Here is a 19,955-nt window from a genome sequence, read left to right on the forward strand (position 1 = left end):
GGAGTGATCTCCGGGCATGCAGCAAGGATCAGACTGGGAGGGGCCCTCTCGTCTCCACTGCAGTAATCTCGGGGCAGCGCGCTGTGGAAGTGATCTCCGGGCATGCAGCAAGGATCAGACTGGGAGGGGCCCTCTCGTCTCCACTGCAGTAATCTCGGGGCAGCGCGCTGAGGGAGTGATCTCCGGGCATGCAGCAAGGATCAGACTGGGAGGGGCCCTCTCGTCTCCACTGCAGTAATCTCGGGGCAGCAGGCTGAGGGAGTGATCTCCGGGCATGCAGCAAGGATCAGACTGGGAGGGGCCCTCTCGTCTCCACTGCAGTAATCTCGGGGCAGCGCGCTGTGGGAGTGATCTCCGGGCATGCAGCAAGGATCAGACTGGGAGGGGCCCTCTCGTCTCCACTGCAGTAATCTCGGGGCAGCAGGCTGAGGGAGTGATCTCCGGGCATGCAGCAAGGATCAGACTGGGAGGGGCCCTCTCGTCTCCACTGCAGTAATCTCGGGGCAGCGCGCTGTGGGAGTGATCTCCGGGCATGCAGCAAGGATCAGACTGGGAGGGGCCCTCTCGTCTCCACTGCAGTAATCTCGGGGCAGCAGGCTGAGGGAGTGATCTCCGGGCATGCAGCAAGGATCAGACTGGGAGGGGCCCTCTCGTCTCCACTGCAGTAATCTCGGGGCAGCGCGCTGTGGGAGTGATCTCCGGGCATGCAGCAAGGATCAGACTGGGAGGGGCCCGAATCGCCGCCAGACAGGTGAGGTCTTGCTGCTTGTTGGTGAGATCTGGTGATGAGGCATTCTGCCAGATGGTCTGGACTGTCTGCTCAGGGAACCACTCCACTGTGTCCATCCAGTCCTCCTCCTGCAGTAACTGCAGGACATTCCGTGCTGACCACTGTCTGGTGTTCTTGTGGTCAAAGCTGCTGGTCTGAAAGAACTGTCACCAATTTCATTAACACAAGGTTCACATGGAGAAGCCTCCTGACTGAGACAGACACAGTCTCACGGGGTATTTACAGGGTAGGGGCAGGAATGATGTTTCTCCTGGCTGGGCAGTGGAACCAGTGATCACAGACTGAAAATCCGTGGTCACCTCAGCAGGACTGAGATGAGGAGAAATTTGTCCAACACAATACAGTGAATATTTGTTTTCTCCACCAGTTTTCTAAATTAAACGGACATATTTAGGGGCTCGGCGATGTTGGGAACGTTGCAGGCAGGTGGCGCTGAGGTCAAAGGTCAGCCATGTTCCGAGGGAGGGACAGAACAGCGCAACGGGCCGAATGGCCACGCCTGCTCCTGTTTCTTATTTTCTAAATCACGAGTTGACATTTGCGCCTGTTCTCCCTTGGCTTTCCGCCTGTCGGATTGCACAGGGGAGCGGTGAGAGCTCCGGAGATCCATCAGCAGCCGCTGCGGTATTTCATGCTCCCGTTATTTATCGCTGTTTCTCTGTATTTGCACAGTTTGTTACCTTCAGCACTCTGGCTGATCTTTCACTGCCTGCTTCTGTTATCGTTACTATTCTCTACTTTTTCTAAGTATGTTCGCATGAAAATGCTTATTGGGGTTGTATGTGGTGATTTATCTGTAGTCTGATAACAAAATTTATTTTGAAATTTGAGTTTCGGGGAAACTCCTTTAATTCTGTGAACAAACTGTGATTGACACCTCCAGCTCCCAGTAGCAGCCCGACCTCACACACACATAGCCAAACAGCGATCACCGTTGGGAGAGGGATACCCTCATTGGCTGAGGGGTGGCAGTGGGCGGGACGCTGTTTGGACCGGGACCGAGTGGGCCGGAGACCGGGAGCTGCGCCTCGGGTTTCGGCTGCACCACCGGCGGGTCGTGAATCCTTTCGAAGGCAGAGCTGAAGCGACCGGCGGAGATTCCGTGAGATGTTTCAGCTACACGGAGGGCGCCCGGCCTTTCCCCGCCGAGGATCGGGGCCTGTTGTCTGGAGTTGTCTCCCACACCCGTCCCTTCCTGCTGGGAGACGGGAGCTGCCCCGCAGCGGCTGCCGGTGGATCTCCGGAGCTCTCACCGCTCCCCTGTGCAATCCGAACGGCTGAAAACCAAGGGAGAACAAGGCGCAAAGGTAAACTCGTGCTTTAGAAAATAACAAACAGGAGCATGTCTGGCCATTCGGCCCGTTGCGCCTATTCCACCCTTTCCTCAGAATAGTCCTTTTTAAATCTTTTTCTAGATTTTAAACAAACATAAATGAAACATGAATACAAAGAGCTTGAGAGTACATAATTAATAGGTTAAGGTAAAAATACAAATAGATGATAATAACCTCCCAAACTCATGGTGGTTACAAAAAATGGAGAAAATAAGAACCCCTCCCCCCCCAAAAAAATGAAAAAAATCCTAACCGACATGGGCCATTGCATTATATCAACTATACACAGTAGCATCAATAACTCCGCACCTTCATCCAAATAATTAAGGACAATAAAAGTCAGGTTCAGGAAAAGTCAGTTTAGCTCATATGAAAATGTTGAATAAATGGTCTCCAAGTTTCTTCATATTTAACTGAAGGGTCAAAGACAACACTTGTAATTTTTTCTAAACTTGAACAAGAAATAGTTTGAGAAAACCACTGAAATATCGTTGGAGGATTAATTTCTTTCCAATTCAATAGGATAGATCCTCCAGCCGTTAATGTAACAAATGCAATTATCTGCCAAGCTGGCGGGGGGGGGGGGGGGGGGGGGGGGGGAATAAACGACTATTATCCACCATTGGTAAACTGAAAATTGCAGTAAAAGGATGTGGTTGCAATTTGATATTCAGAACTGTTGAAATAATACCAAAAATATCTTTCCAATAATTTTGCAAACAGGGGCAAGACCAGAACATGTGGGTCAATAAAGCGACTTCAGAATGACATCTGTGACAGGCTGGATTAACATAAGAATAAAATCGAGCGAGTTTATCCTTGGACATGTGAGCCCTATGAACAACCTTAAATTGTATTAGGCATGTTTAGCACAAATAGAAGAAGAATTGATTAATTGTAAAATGTTCTCCCACTGCCCTGTGAGTATAAGACAATGAAGTTCTTTTTCCCATTCCTTCTTAATTTTTTCTGATACTCCTGGCTGTATTTTCATGATCATATTATAAATGATGGCTACTAAACCCTTCTGGCAAGGATTCAGAGCCAGAATTTTTTTCTGTAATGTCCATTGGACATAATTTCAGAAAGGACTAACATTCAGGAAATTTCAAACTTGCAAGTATCTTAAAAAAATGCGTTTTAGGATGGATAGCTGTTCAAAGGACATAAAACTGTTATCTAAAAATAGATCACAAAAATATGTTATACCTTTTGCTTTCCATAACACAAAGGCTTAGTCCATAAAAGAGGGCTGGACAAAAAGTTAGATATAATAGGGGTTGATAAGATAAACTTATTCAAGCTGAAGAATTTACGAAATTGAAACCATATTCTTAGTGTATGTTTAACTACAGGATTAGTTATTTGTTTATTTGGTTTAGATAAAGCAAAAGGAGGCAAAGATCCTAAAATAGAAAACAATGAGAAGTCTTGTACAGATTTACACTCCAAATTTACCCATTGGGGGCAAGGTACTACGACCGATTCTCGTGTCCAAAATATTAACTATCGGATGTTAACTGCCCAGTAGTAAAATCTTGGGTTTGGCAAAGCAAAACCACCTTCCTTCTTAGGCTTCTGTAAATATTTTTTACTTAATCTAGGATTTTTATTCTGCCACACATACGAGGGTATTTTGGAGTCAATAATATAAAAAAAAATTAGGAATAAAAATTGTTAATGCTTGGAATAAATATAAAAATATGGGTAATACTATCATCTTGTTAATATTAATTCGACCAACCAATGACAGAGATAATGGGGACCACCTGGTAACAAGTTGCTTGATTTGTTCAATTAAAGGTAAAAAATTAACTTTAAATAAATCCTTATGTCTCTTGGTAATTTTAATACCCAAATAAGTAAAATGATCTGTGACAACTTTAAATGGTAAGTGTTTATAAATTGGAACTTGCATATTTAATGGAAATAATTCACTCTTATTAAAATTCAGTTCGTAGCCAGAAAAGCTACTAAACTGAGCAAGCAAGGATGAAACAGCAGGAATAGATCTCTCAGGGTCAGATATGTATAGTAACAAATCATCAGCATATAATGATAACTTATAAGTCCCTTACCCACGGGTGATACCAAAAATATTAGGTGATTCACGAATGGCAACGGCTAAAGGTTCCAAAGCAATGTCAAATAATAGAGGACTTAAAGGGCAGCCTTGCCTCGTACCACGGGACAACTGAAAAAAAGGAGATCTTTGATTATTGGTAAGAACCGAAGCCAAAGGTTTATAATACATTAATTTAATCCATGATATAAATTTCAAGCTAAAATTAAAATTCTGCAATGTATTAAATAAATATAGCCATTCAAATCTATCAAACGCTTTTTCAGCACCTAAAGAAATGACATTCTGGTATTTTAGATGAAGAAGTATGAATTATATCAATTTATTTTGTAATGTTAAAAGATGTATAACAGATTTTAATAAATCCGGTCTGATCTTCAGAGATAATTTGAGGTAATACATTTTCTCATGTAGTGGCCAAAATGTTGGTAAAAATCTTAGAATCCGTATTCAGCAAGGATATTGGCCGATAGGATGCACATTCAGTGGGGTCTTTATCTTTTTTAAGAATTGGATTAATGGAGGCATCATAAAAAGAGTGTGGTTATTTACCTACAGTTAACGCATCTTTAAAAATTTTACAAAGCCAAGGAGCGAGTATAGAAGAAAAGGATTTAAAAATATTCAGCAGTTTAACCATCCGGACCAGGGGCTTTACCTGAATTCATTGAAAAAGGGAGTGGGTTCCCCTTTCCAGACCCTGCCCGGAGACTTGTGCCACTCCTCAGGGTTATATATGGAACCTCTCGCGCAGGGACAGGGAGTGGGATCCCCTTTCCCAGGCAGATGCCCGAAGGTGACCGGGAGCCACCAGAGGGGCTGGTGTAATACAAGCCCTGGCACGGTGGGTCACTGAGGTAAGGGAACCCATTTGAATGACAGCCCAACTGCATGAGGATTTTGGTGAATTTACCCGAGAACTACAGAAAAAAGGAGAATCCCTTGCGTACTTTATCGCTCGTTTTAAGGATACGTGAGAGTCCAATGCCGGCAAACCCCTGGACAGATCAGTGTGTCCAGCTGGCAGTGCAGACTTTTCTAAACTGTCTCAGGCCCAAGCCTGCCCACTCCATTAAGTAAACTAATCTCAATTCGCTGTGACAGACCTGGCCCCGGGTGACATAAATTCTGATGAATAGGGAGCACAATTAACTCTTTAAAGGGACTGTGGAAAAGCGAGAGTGTGCACAGAGAACTGGTAGTGAGGAGATGGAGTTCGGGTCCCGACGAAGAACCCAGAACGGGTGGCAGGATCGTGCGAACGGTGCAGATGAAGAGGACACTTGGCTAAGGACAGAAAAGGAGTTTGTAGAAAGAGGGGACATTGGGCCAGAGACTGTCGCACTGGAATCACAGACAAGAATAATAAGGGGCAGGAAGTGATCCTGGGTGACAGTGATACTCGACAGAGTACCACATTTACTCTCCACAATCCCTTTGGTCCCTGATAGGGCAGGCCAGAGGGGACGGATCACAGTGATACTCGACAGAGTACCACATTTACTCTCCACAATCCCTTTGGTCCCGGATAGGTCAGGCCAGAGGGGATGGATCACAGTGATACTCGACAGAGTACCACAGTTACTCTGGCAGGCCAGAGGGGACGGATCACAGTGATACTCGACAGAGTACCACATTTACTCTCCACAATCCCTTTGGTCCCTGATAGGGCAGGCCAGAGGGGACGGATCACAGTGATACTCGACAGAGTACCACATTTACTCTCCACAATCCCTTTGGTCCCGGATAGGTCAGGCCAGAGGGGACGGATGACAGTGATACTCGACAGAGTGCCACATTTACTCTCCACAATCCTTTTGGTCCCGGATAGGGCAGGCCAGAGGGGACAGATCACAGTAATACTCAACAGAGTACCACATTTACTCTCCACAATCCCTTTGGTCCCGGATAGGTCAGACCAGAGGGGACAGATCACACTGATACTCGACAGAGTACCACATTTACTCTGCACAATCCCTTTGGTCCAGGATAGGACAGGCCAGAGGGGACGGTGATACGGGCGGCTGTGATCAGGCTCACCACCCAGGCCAGGCTCTTTTCACACTGCTGTAATCAGGTAGAAGGTACGAGAGCCTCAGGACTCGCCCCACCAGGGTCAGGAACAGTTACTACCCCTCAACCATCAGGCTGTGGAACAACACAGGATAACTGCACTCACTTGCTGTCCATAGAGATGCTCCCACAACAAATGATCATACTGGGACTGTCTCAAACTGAGTGAAATAAGAGGTGGTTTAACTGAGAGAGATTGTATTCCTGTCTCAGAATTAGAGAAATATAATCTCACAGGATATTTAAAGTGGAAGTGCTGGAATGATGTTTCCCAGAAGGTGTGGAACCAGCACTCACAAACTCAGAATACGAGGAGAACTCAGCAGGACTGAGGTTAGGAGAAATTTCCTCACCCAGAGTGCAGTGAATCATTGCAATTATCTCCACAAGGTTTCTAAATTGAATAGACATATCCTGGGGCTCAGCGGTGATGGAAAGTTGCAGGAAAGTGGTGCTGAGGTCAAAAGTCTGAGTTGAAGGGCAGTGGTAGCGCAAGGGGCCGAATGGCCACGCCTTCTCGATTTCTGTTTTTCTGAAACACGAGTTTACCTTTGTGCCTCACTGTTTCTTGTCCTGTCAGATTGAACAGGGAGAGCTGAGAACACCGGACATCTATCGGCAGCCGCTGCGGTTACTTCATGTTCTCGTTGTTTATTTGCTTTGGCGAAGTTTGTTGTCTTCTGCACTTTGGCTGATCTTTCAGTGATCCAGATATAGTTACCGTTCTGTTGCTTTGTTCTGCATGTTTGCAGGAGTTGTATGTGGCGACTTATATGTACTCTGTTAGTTTTTGGAATAGTCACTTGGGGAATCTGAGGTGGAGGATTTGGGGCTTATTTTAAATTATACATAGATATTATCCAAACAATGTTTATTTGACAAGGGTTTATTCTGATATTGAGACTAACTGTTCTTTTTGTGGTTGATATCCAGAGGATTTATTTCATCTGTTTTGGGATTGTGAATATGTTAAAACATTTTGATTTGATGTTTGTCGATTTATAGATCAATATATTAATGTGGATTTTACTTTTTGTTTTGAAAATGTCTTATTGGGTTTACTAGTAATACCAAATCTCACAGGGATCATTTCTCTATCATAAATCTTTTGTTAATTTACAGAAAAGTTTTTATCCATAAAAGCAATCACAGCAATAAGAAACCTTCATTTAGATTTTTACCTCAGACTTCAAACTATACGTTTATACTCTGAACACTTCCCGTAACCAGAAACCTGTAAAGACTGGACAAATCTGTGAATGTTTTGTGTTATCTCTGTAAATGTTCCTGTTTTGTGATTCCTCTTAGATACAGTTCCTTCTGTCCAACAATATTTAGAGCGGATTTCCTTGTTTATTTGTATATTTAAAGTTAATGGTTATATATTCGTTGTTGCTTTTGTGTGATTTCCTGGCTTTGTTAGCATATGTTTAGTGTTTTTGTTTGTGTTTGTGTTCAATAAAAATTTAAAATATTAAAAAATAAAAATAAAATTTACTTTCAACTTTGAGCCTCGGGGAACTTGCTATGAGTCTGAGAACAAACTGTGACTGACATCTCCAGCAACCGGCAGCAGCCCGCCCTCGGACACACTCACAGCCAATCGGAGATCACCACTGGGAGACTCTTGCCTCCATTGGCTGCGGAGTGTCAGTGGGCGGGACGCTGGGCGGACCGAAGTTTGGAACCGGGAACGAGTGGACCCGGTGAGAGACCCGAGATTGGGAGCAGCTCCCCGGGTAAAGGCTGCAACAGCGGCCGGAGTTTTGAATCCTTCCGATGGCGGAGATTCCGTGAGATGTTTCAGCCACACAGGGGGAGCCCGGTCTTTCCCCGCCGTGGATCGGGGCCTGTTGTCCGGAGTTTCCTCCCAGTCCTGTCTCCTGCTGCTGGGATCCGGGAGCTGGCCCGCAGCGGCTGCCGATGGAGCTCCGGTGTGTGAGCGCTCCCCTGTGCAAAAGGTCAGGCTGAAGGTCAAGGGAGAACCAGGCGCAAAGGTAAACTCGGTCTTTAGAAAATAAGAAACAGGAGCAGGCCAGGCCACTCGGCCCGTTGCGCCTATTCCACCCTTTCCTCAGAGTAGTCCTTTCTTTCTAAATCTTTTTATTGATTTTAAACAAACATAAATGAAGCATGAATACAAAGAGCTTGAGAGTTCATAATTAATAGGTTAAGGTATAAATACCATATTAATATAAATCTCCCAATCTCACAGTGGTTACAAAAAATGGAGAAAATAAGAAACACTCCCCCTCCCAAAAAAATGGAAAAAAATCCTAACCGACATGGGCCATTGCATTATATCAACTATACACAGTAGCGTCAATAACTCCGCACCTCCATCCAAATAATTAAGGGCAATAAAAGTCAGGTTCAGGAAAAGTCAGTTTAGTTTTTATGGAAATGTTGAATAAACAGTCTCCAAGTTTCTTCATATTTAACTGAAGGGTCAAAGACAACACTTGTATTTTTTTATTAAACTTGAACAAGAAATAGTTTGAGAAAACCCTGAAGGATAGTTGGAGTATTAATTTATGTCCAGTTCAGTAGGATAGATCTTTTAGTCATTAATGTAACAAATGCAATCATCTGCAGGGCTGAGGGGGGAATAAACGACCATTATCCACCATTATTAAACCAAAAATTGCAGTCATAGGATTGCAATTTGATATTCAGAACCGATGAAATAATACCAAAAATATCTTTCCAGTAATTTTGCAAATAGGGGCAAGACCAGAACATGTGGGTCAATGAAGTGACTTCAGAATGACATCTGTCACTGGTTGGATTAACATAAGAATAAAATCGAGCGAGTTTATCCTTGGACTTGTGAGCCCTATGAACAACCTTAAATTGTATTAGGCATGTTTAGCACAAATAGAAGAAGAATTGATTAATTGTAAAATGTTCTCTCACTGCCCTGTGGGTATAAGACAGTAAAGTTCTTTTACCCATTCCTTCTTAATTTTTTCTGATACTCCTGGCTGTATTTTTATGATTGTATTATAAATGATGGCTACTTAACCCTTCTGGCAAGGATTCAGAGCCTGATTTTTTCCGGTAATGTCCATTGGACATAATTTCAGAAAAGACTAACATTCAAGAAATTTCTAATTTGCAAGTATCTAAAAAAAAGGTTTTAGGCTGGATTGCTGTTCAAAGGACACAAAACTGTTATCTAAAAGTAAATCAGAAAAACATGTTATACCTTTTGTTTTCCATAACACAAAGGCCATAAACACAATAACACAAAGTCCATAAAAGAGGGATGGAAAAACAGTTAGATATAAGAGGGGTTGATAAGATAAACTTATTCAAGCTGAAGAATTTACGAAATTCAAACCATATTCTTAATGTATGTTTAACTATAGGATTAGTTATTTGTTTATTCAGTTTAGATAAAGCAAAAGGAGGCAAAGGTCCTAAAATAGAAAACAATGAGAAGTCTTGTACAGATTTACACTCCAAATTTACCCATTACACCAATTCTCGTGTCCAAAATATTAACTATCGGATGTTAACTGCCCAGTAGTAAAATCTTAGGTTTGTCAAAGCCAAAAAAACATTCCTACTTAGGCTTCTGTAAATATTTCTTACTTAATCTAGTATTTTTATTCTGCCACATGTATGAAGACATTTTGCAATCAATAATATCAAAAAACGATTTAGAAATAAAAGTTAGTAATGCTTGGATTAAATATCAAATATTTGGGTAATACTATCATCTTGATAGTATTAATTTGACCAATGACAGAGATAATGGGGACCACCTGGTAACAAGTTGCTTGATTTGATCAATTAAAGGAAAAAAATTAACTTTAAATAAACCCTTATGTCTCTTGGTAATTTTAATACCCAAGTAAGTAAAATGATCTGTGACAACTTTAAATGGTAAGTGTTTATAAATTGGAACTTGCATATTTAATGAAAATAATTCACTCTTATTAAAATTCAGTTTGTAGCCAGAAAAGCTACTAAACTGAGCAAGCAAGGATGAAATAGCAGGAATAGATCTCTCGGGGTCAGATATGTATAGTAACAAATCATCAGCATATAATGATAAATTATAAGTCCCTTACCCACGGGTAATACAAAAATATTAGGTGCTTCACGAATGGGAACGGCTAAAGGTTCCAAAACAATGTCAAATAATAGAGGACTTAAAGGGCAGCCTTACCTCGTGCCACGGGACAACTGAAAAAAAGGAGATCTTTGATTATTGGTAAGAAGTGAAGCCAAAGGTTTATGATACATTAATTTAATCCATGATATAAACTTCAAGCTAAAATTAAAATTCTGCAAATTATTACATAAATATAACCATTCAACTCTATCAAACACTTTTTCAGCATCTCGGGCAATGACATTCTGGTATTTTCGATGAAGAAGTATAAATTATATTAATTTATTTTCTAATGTTAAAAGATTTATAACAGATTTTAATAAATCCGGTCTGATCTTCAGAGATAATTTGAGGTAATACATTTTCCCATGTAGTGGCCAAAATTTTGGTAAAAACCTTAGAATCCATATTCAGCAAGGATATTGACCCACAGGATGCACATTTAGTGGGTTCTTTATCTTTTTTAACAATTGGAGAAATGGAGGCATCATAAAAAGATTGTAGTTATTTACCTACAGTTAACGCATCTTTAAAAATTTTACAAAGCCAAGGAGTGAGTATAGAAGAAAAGGATTTAAAAAATTCAGCAGTATAACCGTTTGGACCAGGGGCTTTACCTGAATTCATTGAAAAAGAGAGTGGGTTCCCCTTTCCAGACCCTGCTCGGGGACTTGTGCCACTCCTCAGGGTTATATATGGACCCTCTCGGACACGGACAGGGAGTGGGTACCACTTTCCAGACCCTGACCAGGGACTTGTGCCACTCCTCAGGGTTATATATGGAACCTCTCGGGCAGGGACAGGGAGTGGGTTCCACTTTCCCAGGCAGACGCCCGAAAGCGACAGGGAGCCACCGGAGGGGCTGATGTAATACAGGCCCTGGCACGGTTGGTCACTGAGGTAAGGGAACCCATTTGAATGACAGCCCGACTGCAGGCGGATTTTGAGAATTTATCCGATAACTACAGAGAAAAGGAGAATCCCTTGCGTACTTTATCGCTCGTTTTAAGGATACGTGAGAGTCCAATGCCGGCAAACCCCTGGACAGATCAGTATGTCCAGCTGGCAGTGCAGACTTTTCTAAACTGTCTCAGACCCAAGCCTGCCCACTCCTTTAAGTTAACTAATCTCAATTCGCTGTGTCAGATCTGGCCGCAGGGTGACATAAATTCTGATGACCAGGGAGCGCAATTGACTCTTTAAAGGGACTGGGGAAAAGCGAGAGTGTGCACAGAGAACCAGGAGTGAGGAGATGGAGTTCGGGTCCCGACGAAGAACCCACAACGGGTGGCAGGATCGTGCGGACGGTGCAGATGAAGAGGACACTTGGCAAAGGACAGAAACAGGGTTTGTAGAAAGAGGGGACATTGGGCCAGAGATTGTCGCACTGCAATCACAGACAAGAATAATAAGGGGTAGGGAGAGAGACAGGATCACAGTAATACTGGACAAAGTAACACATTTACTCTCCACAATCCCTTTGGTCCCGGATAGGGCAGGCCAGATGGGACGGTGATACAGGTGGCTGTGATCAGGCTCACCACACAAGCAGGCTCTTTTCTCACTGATGTGATCAGGTAGAAGGAACAAGAGCCTCAGGACTCACCCCACCAGGGTCAGGAACAGTTACTACCCCTCAACTATCAGGATGCGGAACAACACAGGACAACTGCACTCACTTGTCCATAGAGATGCTCCCTCAAGAAATCATCTTACTGGGATTGTCTGAAAATGAGTGAAATAAGAGGTGGTTTGACTGAGACAGATCACAGTCTTGTCTCAGAATTAGAGAAGTACAATCTCACAGGATATTTACAGCGGAAGGCCTGGAATGATGTTTCCCATAAGGTGTGGAACCAGCGCTCACAGTCTCAAAATCCGAGGAGATCTCAGCAGGACTGAGATGAGGAGAAATTTCCCCACCCAGAGTGCAGTGAATCATTGCAATTATCTCCACAAGGTTTCTAAATTGAATAGACATATCCTGGGGCTCAGCGGTGATGGAAAGTTGCAGGAAAGTGGTGCTGAGGTCAAAAGTCAAGCATGTTCTGAGTGAAGGGCAGAAGAGGCGCAAGGGGCCGAATGGCCACACCTTCTCTATTTCTTATTTTCTGAAACACGAGTTTACCTTTGCGTCTCACTGTTTCTTGTCCTGTCAGATTGAACGGTGCTGAGAGCACCGGACATCTACCGGCAGCCGCTGCCGTTATTTCATCTTCTCGTTGTTTATTTGCATTGGCGAAGTTTGTTGTCTTCTGCACTCTGGCTGATATTTCAGTGATCCAGATATAGTTACCGTTCTGTAGCTTTGCTCTGTATGTTTGTAGGAGTCTTATATGTACTCTGTTAGTTTTTGGAATAGTCGCTTGGGGAATCTGAGGTGGAGGAGTATCTGGGGCTTATTTAAAATATATATAGATATTATCCAAAAAATGTTTATTTGACAAGGGTTAATTCTGATATTGAAACTAACTGTTCTTTTTGTGGTTTATACCCAGAGGATTTATTTCATCTGTTTTGGGATTGCGAATATGTTAAAACATTTTAGGTTGATGTTTGTCAATTTATAGATCAATATATTAATGTGGATTTTACCTTTTGTTTTCAAAATGTATTATTTGGGTTTACTAGTAATACCAAATCTCACAGGGATCATTTCTCTATCATAAATCTTTTGTTAATTTACAGCAAATTTTTTATCCATAGATGCAAACACAGCAATAAGATACCTTCATTTAGATTTTTACCTCAGACTTCAAACTATACGTTTATACTCTGAAAACTTCCCGTAACCAGAAAGCTATAAAGACTGGACAAATCTGTCAAAGTTTTGTGTTATCTCTGTAAACGTTCTTGTTTTGTGACTCCTCTTAGATACAGTCCCTTCTGTCCAACAGTATTTAGAGCGGATTTCCTTGTTTATTTGTATATTTAAAGTTAATCGTTATATATTTGTTGCTGCTTTTGTTAGCATATGTTTAGTGTTTCTGTTTTTGTTTGTGTTCAATAAAAAGTTAAAATATTAAAAAATAATAATAAAATTTACTTTGAACTTTGAGCCTCGGGGAACTTGCTTTGATTCTGAGAACAAACTGTGACTGACATCTCCGGTTCCCGGTAACAGCCCGCCCTCGGACACACTCACAGCCAATCAGCGAACACCGCTGGGAGAATCTTGCCTCCATTGGCTGAAGAGTGTCAGTGGGCGGGACGCTGGGCGGACCGAAGTTTGGAACCGGGAACGAGTGGACCCGGTGAGAGACCCGAGATTGGGAGCAGCTCCCCGGGTAAAGGCTGCAACAGCGGCCGGAGTTTTGAACCCTTCCGATGGCGGAGGTGAAGATTCGGGCGGAGATTCCGTGAGATGTTTCGGCCACACAGGGCGTTCCTCACCGTGGATCGGGGCCTGTTGTCCGGAGTTTCTTCCCGGTCCTGTCTCCTGCTGCTGGGATACGGGAGCTGGCCCGCAGCGGCTGCCGATGGAGCTCCGGTGTGTGAGCGCTCCCCTGTGCAAAAGGACAGGCTGAAGGCCAAGGGAGAACCAGGCGCAAAGGTAAACTCGAACTTCAGTAAATAAGTAACAGGAGCAGGCCAGGCCACTCGGCCCGTTGCGCCTATTCCACCCTTTCCTCAGAGTAGTCCTTTTAAAAATCTTTTTATTGATTTTAAACAAACATAAATGAAACATGAATACAAATAGCTTGAGAGTACATAATTAATAGGTTCAGGGTATTAACCTCCCAATCTCATAGTGGTTACAAAAAATTGAGAACATAAGAAACCCTCTCCCGCCCCCCAAAAAATGAAAAAAATCCTAACCGACATGGGCCATTGCATTATATCAACTGTACACAGTAGCGTCAATAACTCCGCACCTGCATCCAAATAATTAAGGACAATAAAAGTAAGGTTTAGGAAAAGTCAGGTTAGCTTATATGAAAATGTTGAATAAATGGTCTCCAAGTTTCTTCATATTTAACTGCAGGGTCAAAGACAACACTTGTAATTTTTTCTAAACTTGAACAAGAAATAGTTTGAGAAAACCACTGAAATATAGCTGGAGGACTAATTTGTTTCCAATTCAATCGGATAGATCTTCTAGCCATTAATGTAACAAATGCAATCATCTGCCGGGCTGAGGGGGGAATAAACGACTATTATCCACCATTGTTAAACCGAAAATTGCAGTAATAGGATGCGGTTGCAATTTCCTATTCAGAACTGTTGAAATAATACCAAAAATATCTTTCCAATAATTTTGCAAATGGGGCAAGGCCAGAACATGTTGGTCAATGAAGTGACTTCAGAATGACATCTGTGACAGGCTGGATTAACATAAGAATAAAATCGAGCGAGTTTATCCTTGGACATGTGAGCTCTATGAACAACCTTAAATTGTATTAGGCATGTTTAGCACAAATAGAAGAAGAATTGATTAATTGTAAAATGTTCTCCCACTGCCCTGTTGGTATAAGACAGTGAAGTTCTTTTTTTCCCATTCCTTAATTATTTCTGATACTCCTAGCTATATTTTCATGATCGTATGATAAACAATGGCTACTTAACCCTTCTGGCAAGGATTCAGAGCTAGAATTTTTTCTATAATATCCATTGGACATAATTTCAGAAAATACTGACATTCGAGAAATTTCTAAATTGCTATTACCTGAAAAAATGAGTTTTAGGCTGGATAGTGGTTCAAAGGACAGAAAACTGTTATCTAAAAATAGATCACAAAAACATGTTATACCTTTTGTTTTCCATAACACAAAGACTTAGTCCATAAAAGAGGGCTGGAAAAAAAGTTAGATATAATAGGGGCTGATAAGATAAACTTATTCAAGCTGAAGAATTTACAAAATTGAAACCATATTCTTAATGTATGTTTAACTATGGGATTAGTTATTTGTTTATTTGGTTTAGATAAAGCAAAAGGAAGCGAAGATCCTAAAATAGAATACAATGAGAAGTCTTGTACAGATTTCCACTCCAAATTTACCCATTGTGGGCAAGGTCCTATGACCGTTTCTTGTGTCCAAAATATTAAATATTGAATATTAACTGGCCAACTGTAGGCTTCTGTAAATATTTTTGACTTAATCTCAGATTTTTATTCTGCCACACATACGAGGATATTTTGGAGTCAATAATATCAAAAAAAAGGTTTAGGAATAAAAATTGTTAATGCTTGGAATAAATATAAAACTTTGGGTAATACTATCATCTTGTTAGTATTAATTTGACCAACCAATGACAGAGATAATGGGGACCACCTGGTAACAAGTTGCTTGATTTGTTCAATTAAAGGTAAAAAATTAACTTTAAATAAACCCTTATGTTTCTTGGTAATTTTAATACCCAAACAAGTAAAACGATCTGTGACAACTTTAAACGGTAAGTGTTTATAAATTGCAACTTGCATATTTAATGGAAATAATTCACTCTTATTAAAATTCAGTTTGTAGCCAGAAAAGCTACTAAACAGAGCAAGCAAGGATGAAATAGCAGAAATAGATCTCTCAGGGTCAGATATGTATAGTAACAAATCATCAGCATATAATGATAACTTATAAGTCCCTTACCCAGAGGTAATACCAAAAATATTAGGTGATTCACGAATGGCAACGGCTAAAGGTTCCAAAGCAATGTCAAATAATAGAGGACTTAAAGGGCAGCCTTGCCTCGTACCACGCGACAACTGAAAAAAAGGAGATCTTTGATTATTGGTAAGAAGTGAAGCCAAAGGTTTATAATACATTAATTAAATTCATGATCTAAATTTCAAGCTAAAATTAAAATATTGCAACGTATAACTAAATATAGCCATTCAACTCTATCAAATGCTTTTTCATTCTGGTATTTTAGATGAAGAAGTATAAGTTATATTAATACATTTTCTAATGTTAAAAGATGAATATCAGTTTTTAATAAATCCGGTCTGATCTTCAGAGATAATTTGAGGTAATACATTTTCTAATCTAGTGGCAAGAATTTTGGTAAAAATCTTAGAATCCGTATTCAGCAAGGATATTGGCTGATAGGATGCACATTCAGTGGGGTCTTTATCTTTTTTAAGAATTGGAGAAATAGAGGCATCATAAAAAGATTGTGGTTATTTACCTATGGTTAACGCATCTTTAAAAATGTTACAAAGCCAAGGAGCGAGTATAGAAGAAAAGAATTTAAAAAATTCAGCAGTATAACCGTCCGGACCAGGGGCTTTAGCTGAATTCATTGAAAAAGGGAGTGGGTTCCCCTCTCCAGACCCTGCCCGAGTATTTGTGGGCACTCCTCAGCATTATATATGGAACCACTTGGACAGGGACAGGGACTGGGTTCCCCTTTCCAGACCCTGCCCGGAGACTGTGCCACTCCTCAGGGTTATATAAGGAACCTCTCGGACAGGGACAGGGAGTGGGTTCCCATTTCCAGACCCTGCCCGGGGACTTGTGCCACTCCTCAGGGTTATAATGGAACCTTCTGGGCAGGGACAGGGAGTGGGTCCCCCTTTCCAGACCCTGGCCGGGGACTTTCCTGAACCCCTCAGTGTTATATATGGAACCTCTCAGAAAGGGACAGGGAGTGCGATTCCCTTTACAGACCCTGCCCGGGGAGTTGTGGCACTCCTCAGTGTTATATATGGAACCTCTGGGACAGGGACAGGGAGTGGGTTCCCCTTTCCAGACCCTGCCCGGGGACTTGTGCCACGCCTCAGGGATATATATGGAAACTCTCGGACAGGGACAGGGAGTGGGTTCCCCTTTCCAGACCCTGCCCGGGGACTTGTGCCACTCCTCAGGGTTATATATGGAACCTCTTGGACAGGGACAGGGAGTGGGTTCCTCTTTCCAGATCCAGCCTGGGGTCTTGTGCCACTCCTCAGGGTTATATATGGAACCTCTCAGACAGGGTCAGGGAGTGGGTTCCCCTTTCCGGACCCTGCCCGGGGACTTGTGCCACTCCTCAGGGTTATATATGGAACCTCTCAGACAGGAACAGGGAGTGTGTTCCCCATTCCAGACCCTGCCCGGGGACTTGTGCCACTCCTCAGGGTTATAATGGAACCTCCTGGGCAGGGACTGGGAGTGGGTCCCCCTTTCCAGACACTGCCCGGGGACTTTCCTGAACCCCTGAGTGTTATATATGGAACCTCTCAGAAAGGGACAGGGAGTGCGATTCCCTTTACAGACCCTGCCCGGGGACTTGTGCCACTCCTCAGGGTTATATATGGAACCTCTCAGACAGGGACAGGGAGAGGGTTCCCCTTTCCAGACCCTGCCCGGGGACTTGTGCCACTCCTCAGGGTTATATATGGAACCTCTCGGACAGGGACAGGGAGTGGGTCCCCCTTTCCATACCCTGCCCGGGGACTTTCCTGAACCCCTCAGGGTTATATAAGGAACCTCTCGGGCAGGGACAGGGAGTGGGTTTCCCTTTCCAGACCCTGCCCGGGGACTTGTGCCACTCCTCAGGGTTATATATGGAACCTCTCGGATAGGGACGGGGAGTGAGTTCCCCTTTCCAGACACTTCCCGGGGACTTGTGGCACTCCTCAGGGTTATATATGGAACTTCTCGGATAGGGACGGGGAGTGGGTTCCCCTTTCCAGACCCTGCCCGGGGACTTGTGGCACTCCTCAGGGTTATATATGGAACCTCTCGGGCAGGGACAGGGAGTGAGTTTCCCTTTCCAGACCCTGCCCGGGGACTTGTGCCACTCCTCAGGGTTATATATGGAACCTCTCGGATAGGGACGGGGAGTGAGTTCCCCTTTCCAGACCCTGCCCGGGGACTTGTGGCACTCCTCAGGGTTATATATGGAACCTCTCGGACAGGGTCAGGGAGTGGGTTCCCCTTTCTAGACCCTGCCCGGGGACTTGTGCCACTCCTCAGGGTTATATATGGAACCTCTCAGACAGGAACAGGGAGTGTGTTCCCCATTCCAGACCCTGCCCGGGGACTTGTGCCACTCCTCAGGGTTATAATGGAACCTCCTGGGCAGGGACTGGGAGTGGGTCCCCCTTTCCAGACACTGCCCGGGGACTTTCCTGAACCCCTGAGTGTTATATATGGAACCTCTCAGAAAGGGACAGGGAGTGCGATTCCCTTTACAGACCCTGCCCGGGGACTTGTGCCACTCCTCAGGGTTATATATGGAACCTCTCAGACAGGGACAGGGAGAGGGTTCCCCTTTCCAGACCCTGCCCGGGGACTTGTGCCACTCCTCAGGGTTATATATGGAACCTCTCGGACAGGGACAGGGAGTGGGTCCCCCTTTCCATACCCTGCCCGGGGACTTTCCTGAACCCCTCAGGGTTATATAAGGAACCTCTCGGGCAGGGACAGGGAGTGGGTTTCCCTTTCCAGACCCTGCCCGGGGACTTGTGCCACTCCTCAGGGTTATATATGGAACCTCTCGGATAGGGACGGGGAGTGAGTTCCCCTTTCCAGACCCTGCCCGGGGACTTGTGGCACTCCTCAGGGTTATATATGGAACTTCTCGGTTAGGGACGGGGAGTGGGTTCCCCTTTCCAGACCCTGCCCGGGGACTTGTGGCACTCCTCAGGGTTATATATGGAACCTCTCGGACAGGGACAGGGAATGGGTTCCCCTTTCCAGACCCTGCCCGGGGACTTGTGCCACTCCTCAGGGTTATATATGGAACCTCTCGGACAGGGACAGGGAGTGGGTTCCCCTTTCCAGACCCTGCCCGGGGACTTGTGCCACTCCTTAGGGTTATATATGGAACCTCTCAGGCAGGGACAGGGAGTGGGATCCCCTTTCCCAGGCAGACGCCCGAAGGTGACCGGGAGCCACCAGAGGGGCTGATGTAATACAAGCCATGGCACGGTGGGTCACTGAGGTAAGGGAACCTATTTGAATGACAGCCCGACTGCATGCGGATTTTGGTGAATTTACCCAATAACTACAGAAAAAAAGGAGAATCCCTTGCGTACTTTATCACTCGTTTTAAGGATACGTGAGAGTCCAATGCCGGCAAATCCCTGGACAGATCAGTACGTCCAGCTGGCAATGCAGACTTTTCTAAACTGTCTCAGACCCAAGCCTGCTCACTCCTTTAAGTTAACTAATCTCAATTCGCTGTGTCAGACCTGGCCGCAGCGTGACATAGATTCTGATGAATAGGGAGCGCAATTGACTCTTTAAAGGGACTGGGGAAAAGCGAGAGTGTGCACAGAGAACCGGTAGTGAGGAGATGGAGTTCGGGTCCCGACGAAGAACCCAGAACGGGTGGCAGGATTGTGCAGACGGTGCAGATGAAGAGGACACTTGGCTAAGGACAGAAACGGGGTTTGTAGAAAGAGGGGACATTGGGACAGAGATTGTCGCACTGCAATCACAGAGAAGAATAATAAGGGGCAGGAAGAGAGCCAGGATCACAGTAATACTCGACAGAGTAAAAAAATTTACTGTCCTCAATCCCATTGGTCCTGGATAGGGCAAGCCAGTGGGGCCGCATCACAGTGATACTCGACAGAGTACCACATTTACTCTCCACAATCCCTTTGGTCCCGGATAGGGCAGGCCAGAG

This window comes from Hypanus sabinus, assembly GCF_030144855.1.
Source record: "Hypanus sabinus isolate sHypSab1 chromosome X2 unlocalized genomic scaffold, sHypSab1.hap1 SUPER_X2_unloc_1, whole genome shotgun sequence".
Taxonomy (NCBI): domain Eukaryota; kingdom Metazoa; phylum Chordata; class Chondrichthyes; order Myliobatiformes; family Dasyatidae; genus Hypanus; species Hypanus sabinus.